Here is a 6896-nt window from a genome sequence, read left to right on the forward strand (position 1 = left end):
GGCATAGACGAGCTTTAACGGGACCCTTCCATGGAATTCGGTCTCGAGAGACGAAAAAGAAAATTCGAGCAATTAAAGCTCCATATTCGAAGTAGCTGTTTTTAAAGCCTTGGTGTTCGAACTAATCAAGTTGGCGCGTGATTTGAATCTGCTTTATATCTGGGAAATTATTAGGGAATTTAATCTGGGTTTGCTTCACTGGCCACTACATATCATAAATTCATTCGAAATTATGCCGGTCTGGCCGCTCCATTGTCGGACACGTTGAAACAGAAACGTAAGTTTGAATGGACGAATGAGGCCCAACTTGCATTTGAAGACCTGAAAAGTAAACTTTGCAGTGCTCCCGTTTTGCATAGTCCAAATTTTTGGATTCCATTCGCTATTCACTGCGATGCGAGTCATACTAGCGTGGGCGGAGTACTTATGCAAAAAGATGTAGAAGGTAACGAGGTTCCGATCGCATATATGTCTAGAATGCCAACGAAATTATTCGGTTACAGAAAAAGAGTGTTTAGCAGCTGTACTGTGTGTTAAAAAGTTTCGCGCCTACATCGAAGGGCATGAATTTGTCATTATTACCGATCATGCTTCGTTAAAATGGCTTATGAGTCAAGCGGATTTGAGCTCTAGACTCGCCAGATGGTCGTTAAAATTACAAGGTTTTGTATAAAAGAAACTTCCAGCAAAGTAACTTTAGCAGAGGCTTTAATGCCAAGCTGGCACCTACTTTCGTGAAAGCCCGGGTGAGAAAAAGACTTGGTAATAGTTACTACGAACTCGAGGACCTACAAGGACGAATCCTAGGGAAATTCCATGCTAAAGATATAAAACAATGAGGTTTCAGGCGTGGATCACCCTTTTCAGTGTATCACTGCCAAGTGTGATCTTGGTAGGGGGGTGTTGTAGTGGCGCCTGTCCAACCAAAAATATCGGATAACCGTCCCACGGTTTCGCCTTCCCTTAGACATGCACCTTGCACCTTTTGGGCAGTTACGCGCAAGAAAAAAAAATGACATAAGTTAACAGCGGCTACTGTCAAGGTGTGGTTGAGAAAAGGGGAATGAGAGAACCAAGGGCTCAAGCGGAAAGAGAGTGGCTTGGGCATGTTCTTTCCAATTTTACTCGCGATCCCAGACGGACGTCTGAGGAAAATACTCAAGTAGTGCAGTGAAAGGAAAAATTCTAACCTCGACCGTAATTACCGCGTGTCCATCGTGGCTAAGACCTAGTCAAGAGATCAGCCGACCATTCCTACGTTTATTAAGCGAAGGCCGAACCCATCGGGTGAGTGAAAATTGTACCCCAACTGCCGGCCAACAGAAAATTAAGGTTCGTTTTTTTTCTTAAAAACCTAACCATAGGTTTGGCCGTACGTAATACCGTACGAAACGCCGGTCGTAGTGCCGTAAGCCGTACCCACTACAGTCTCGTCACCTTACCACACATATAAATACCCAGCGTCCCGATCGACTACAGTATGTGTTAGCCGTCTTCGCCCCCAAATCTTCTTTCGGCGGGGCGTCTGCATACATGTGAGCATCACTGTATTTACCGCAGCGTGTACTGGCGTGGGTCCACACACAGATAAGCCTTGCTCGGCCTACACCAGTGAAAAACGGTCGATGGGCTTTTATCTACGCGTGCAGTGACAAACATATGTACATATGTGTGAAATTGACTATTCCCTCTTCAGTGACTTTCGTCATTGCTACGTCGCTTACGCCGCCCGCATACGAACAGTAACGCTAAAGGAGAAGACATTTACCGGTGCCGAAATACTGTTTGCGTTGCTGATGAAGTCATTCAGTGTCTCGATCATGATGGCTATGCCCATGCATTTCTGCATACTAGAATAATACTTTGGAACCCCACTATTGTACTGACCCTAGGATTAACATTAAAAGTTAAATTCGTGTGATTCGGTTTGGTTGGCTTATCATAAAGAAATGTGCATCTAGAAGGAAAGGAACTAAAACTAATACTCGCGCGTATCGCCTATCTACTCTGACACACTGACATTTACAAGTTTTCAGCCACCCTCATCGACCACATGGAAGCGCTTTCATGGTTGGATTTGATCGTGATGTGAGTGATAACCTGTGAACGTCTGCTATATGTGAATTCGAAGCAACATTAAAGATTCCATGCCTCGACCGTAAACTTCCCAGCCGTACTGTAACGCTGACCAATCCAATTGTTCACGTGTTTGTTTTGTTCTGCTCTTTCGCAAGCAATGTAACTTTCTGCAATACCGAATCTATCGACAACCGACCTTATGATTGGGATTACCCACAAGCAATTGCTGTGCACTTTAAAGATGCACCCATCCGTCCCTTGTTTTTGCATTTAAACTGAAAACCATTCGAATATATTTCTATTTGTGTAACGTAATTACCATTATTCCTGAATATACCCTTTATAATTAGTTGACTCTAGTCTAATAAGATCTTTCATCCTGATATTTTTATATATATATATTATTAATCTTAATTGCAGCTTATTTGAACATATTTTCCTTATTACTTTAGTAGCCTTTATACAAATATATCTACCCTCTTAGCGGCCATGAGAGCTTGTAGGAAAGTTTAATGAATAAACTGTTTGTAATGAATTCCCGTTAATTGTTGCCGTTATTAAGGATCATGTGGCGCCGAGATGACGTAACCTAGCAGAAGTAGAGCGTTTATTTTAGGGATCGCTACCCATTACTCAGCCTATTTGGACCGGTGCGATCAAGGAAGGGTGGGCATACCGAGTTGCAATGACATCGCAAGCAATTAGTTCCGCTGACTCATCTCCCTACACTGTCATTTCTCTGTACCCCACCCCCACTCTACCCGACTAACCATGAGACCGGCAGCAACGCGTGCATGTATTTCGATCATACCCTCCATCTGCTCGTCTACCGTTTCAGATCCTAGCCTCCTGCTTCGTTATCTGTTACAGGTGTCCGCAGCAACTCACAACGTTCCCCCTTGTTTTTGTTTTGATCTGTGCATGGAAGGTTATCTATTTATGGATTTGTTTTAGTTTCATATTCACTCTTCCTCTTGCCCTTCTTTTCCTACTCTATGCTCCCTCACTGCTGTTCTTCATTTCTGCATTTCTTTTTTTATGTATATATATGTAAACTTAAATAGCTGTTCTGCTGCTCGGTACTATTCTGCTTTCTCTTATGTTAACTTATGTTACTTCTCTCGGCTTATCGCCAGCCCCCTTCGGCTCCGTTGCTGGCGAGCGTTTTTATAGCTCGCTCCCTCTCCTATTGGGCTCTGCCTTTGCTGCTTGCGTGTTCTCTCTCTCCCCCTCTTTCACTCTCTGCCTATGCGCGCATCACCTTTGGCTCCGCTCGCCCTCTTTATTTTTTTTTGGCATTACCCTTGCAGCTCTGAGTCTTGAACTCCAACAACACACTAACTCTTTCCTTCACTATGTACTGCGGATCTTAATTGGGCCTTGTTAACTTAATTTGCCATACGGCACGTTTAGGTAGCATTTGCGCGATTTTCCTCCTTTTTCTCCGTTCGTATTTCGCCGGTTGCTGCACTTTCCGCTATCGCGGATTATCGACCGTCCCGCTTTGTGGCCGCCGCCTCACCGACGTCGATCCGGCTGCCCGCGAAGGTCGAGCCTCTCTAAATTTTTCTGCGTCTCTGCTCCCTCGCTCTGTGCTGCGACGGATCAGCTGCTTGGAGCGCCGCTGCTTCGCCAGCCCAAATTGCTAGTCGCCAAATCTAGTGCAGGGAGAAAGAACCGTCTAACGTATTCGGCCCCGAAAGATCTGTGGTATCCCACTTTTTGTTCCTCTTACCCGTCAATCTTGGCCCCAGTGGCCGACCTAGCTTCAGTTTTCCTAGTCCCGCGACTTTTGCTTTGCTGCTGCTGGATACCACTCGCGCTTTGACAATATTCTTTTCTTGACTTTGGAACTTTTTCCTTAATGATTTTTGCTGAGCCTGTTCGGGGCGATGTTGGTCGCTCGACATCCAAATTCCAAAAGGAAGATGGACACGCTCCCATCCACTATGAGACCGGTCGGATCCGCTGGATGACGTTCGAATGTCATCGCTTTCTCCTCTTTCTCTTCAACTGCCATCAGCGCTAACTCACCCCCAGAGGGAGCCAACCTTTCAGATCACCGTTTTATACCCCCTGACTCCAAAACCACCTGTATCAGCGAGACTATGGCTGCCCATACAACGCCGTTGGCGGTCAATTTAGTTTTCGCCCTTAGCTCAGCTACAAGCCTCTTACAAGTCCTGAAAGTCACTACCAGGCAACAGAGTAGACAGAAATCCTGCGCAGGAAAAGAACAAATAGAATTGCCTAGGCAATCTCTAACAAAAGCTTCAAAGCCCAACGTATATGAAGTCATCAACAATGACGAAGTACGTAAAGTAGTGACCTTGCATGTAAATAATAATTTATGTTTTTTCAAACATGGAAAAAAAATTACTGCAAGATATGATGTTAGCGATTTGTATACTAATGGAACCCTTGACTTAGGTCAGTTTTTCCAAAGGCTTGAAACGCAAGCCGGTAAACAAAAAATCAGCCAACTCAAAGTGGCACCGTGGGAAAATATCTTTGAATACATTTCAATAGATAATTTTAAAAATATGGGTAATAAAATATTACGAACAATAAGAGTAGCGCTACTCAACCCGGTGACCCTAATTAAAAATGAAAAAGAAGCAATACTGTCTACATTACATGATGATCCCATACAAGGAGGACATACAGGCATAACAAAAACCTTGGCCAAGGTCAAAAGACATTATTTTTGGAAAGGTATGACTAAAGAAATAACCAATTACATACGAAAATGTCCAAAATGCTAAAAAGCTAAAGTAAGCAAGCACACAATAACTCCATTGACTATTACAGAAACACCATACATGGCTTTTGATAGGGTAATAGTGGATACGATCGGTCCACTTCCTAAATCAGAACAAGGAAATGAATATGCAGTCACCTTAATATGTGACCTGACAAAATACCTTGTTGCCATACCTATTAGAAACAAAAGTGCAAATACAGTAGCTAAAGATATTTTTGAAAATTTTATTCTAAAGTACGGTCCAATGAAGACGTTCATTACGGACATGGGAACAGAATATAAAAATTCAATAATTGAAGACTTATGTAAAAATCTAAATATTAAAAACATAACTTCTACTGCACATCATCACCAGACTGTAGGAACCGTGGAGTGAAGCCACAGAACATTTAACGAGTTCATACGCTCATACATCTCAGCTGACAAATCAGATTGGGATGTATGGCTGCAATACTTCGTATATTGTTTTAATACAACCCCCTCTATGGCACATGATTATTGTCCATATGAGCTAGTTTTCAGTAAGACTTCAAACTTACCAGTTCAATTTAATACTATAGATAGAATAGCACCTCTACATAACATAGATGATTACTCTAAAGAGAGTAAATATAGATTAGAAATAGCATATAAACGAGCAAGGATTATGCTCGAGGAGCATAAAATTAAAAGTAAACAGCTATATGACTTAAAGTTACAAGATTTAAATTTAGCTGTAGGAGATAAAATTTTATTGAAAAATGAAACAGGTCATAAGCTAGATTTTAAATAAATAGGACCATATAGAGTAGAAAGTATCGGAGAAAGAGATAACGTCATAATCTCCGATAATAAAAACAAAACTCAGAAAGTCCATAAGGATAGGTTAAAGATTTTCAATTATTAATCATTTTTAGTATGGCCATACATAAATATAAACCATAAAAATATACTATTCTGCATTTATATTCAAATAACTTTTAAATGTTATCAATATTAATTCAAGTTCATAACTCTAATAATTGACTACTAAAAAAAAAAAAAAAAAAAAAAAAACAAAAAAAAATTCTATATATAAACTTTCTTTTTAAGAATACATAACTCGTATATATAGTACAAGCTAAAAATAAAATAACTTCATTAGATTACCTTATTTTTCAAAAGGAGGGAGATGTGGTATGCTCATATTAAAGTAAAGTAAAGTATTTGTAGCGCCATTTGGAAAATAATAATTGTTATTAGGATAGTATTTCATGAAGTCTAGTGTAAGTTAGGATAGGGCAAAGCGGGAGCGCAATAAAAGCTCGCTCTCTCGCTCTTGGCGAATTCGCCCCGCTTTGCCACCGTAGGTAAGGTAGGCACAGAAGAAATTGTTTTAATATATGAAGTGAGTCGAGAAAAATCCATGAAATCGATCGCACGCACTCCTTTTTTTTCGTCGTATTAAAATACAAAATTGCAGTCACCCAAGTTGTTTCGGTATCGTTATTTAGAAAAACTATTCTAAAATTTCATGCCGCCCCCGGGTGGACTTGCAATTTAAACGTATTCATTCAAGTGGAAGGCAAAAGTGACAGTGACACAGTGGAGAAAAGATAAATAGCCAAAATCTATTATACCTACATACATGTACATGCATATGTGCTGCAGCTAAATTGCCAAATTGACCGCGACGTGTGTGCAAATAATTCAACAAACAAAACTAAAAATCACCGCGTCGGTCGTGCAATACCCTGTCTGCAGCTATATACAAAAGGAGATACACATATACCATCTACCAAAGAAGATCCAAGTGGAGCATCCAGTATAAGAAGAGGAGAGTACAGCACCTGGAATTTCCAATCTTTTCAAGAGGTATTTGTGCAAAAAATTGAAAGCTCGAGTGAAGACGAAAAGATTAAAAACTCGCAATTATTGTCTTGTGCTGAAACAATTGCACCTCGCTTTCAATTCTTGGCACATACGTATGACATAGTAGAGCTAGATTGCATGCTGTAGTTAGAGTTGAGCATATATATATTAATACATATATACATATGTCCATCTAACCCTCTTGGACGCAATAACTACACAT

The 6896-nt window shown here is 40.7% G+C and overlaps 1 long non-coding RNA gene across 1 annotated transcript; it reads left to right on the forward strand.

Moving 5' to 3' along the window:
- The first annotated feature begins 1084 nt into the window (after positions 1–1084).
- On the forward strand, positions 1085–1485 carry LOC117190708. The gene is made up of 2 exons (XR_004473801.1): positions 1085–1287; positions 1365–1485. It is a non-coding gene; the product is annotated as an uncharacterized LOC117190708 (long non-coding RNA).
- Positions 1486–6896: the final 5411 nt, after the last annotated feature.

This window comes from Drosophila miranda, assembly GCF_003369915.1.
Source record: "Drosophila miranda strain MSH22 chromosome Y unlocalized genomic scaffold, D.miranda_PacBio2.1 Contig_Y1_pilon, whole genome shotgun sequence".
Lineage (NCBI taxonomy): Eukaryota > Metazoa > Arthropoda > Insecta > Diptera > Drosophilidae > Drosophila > Drosophila miranda.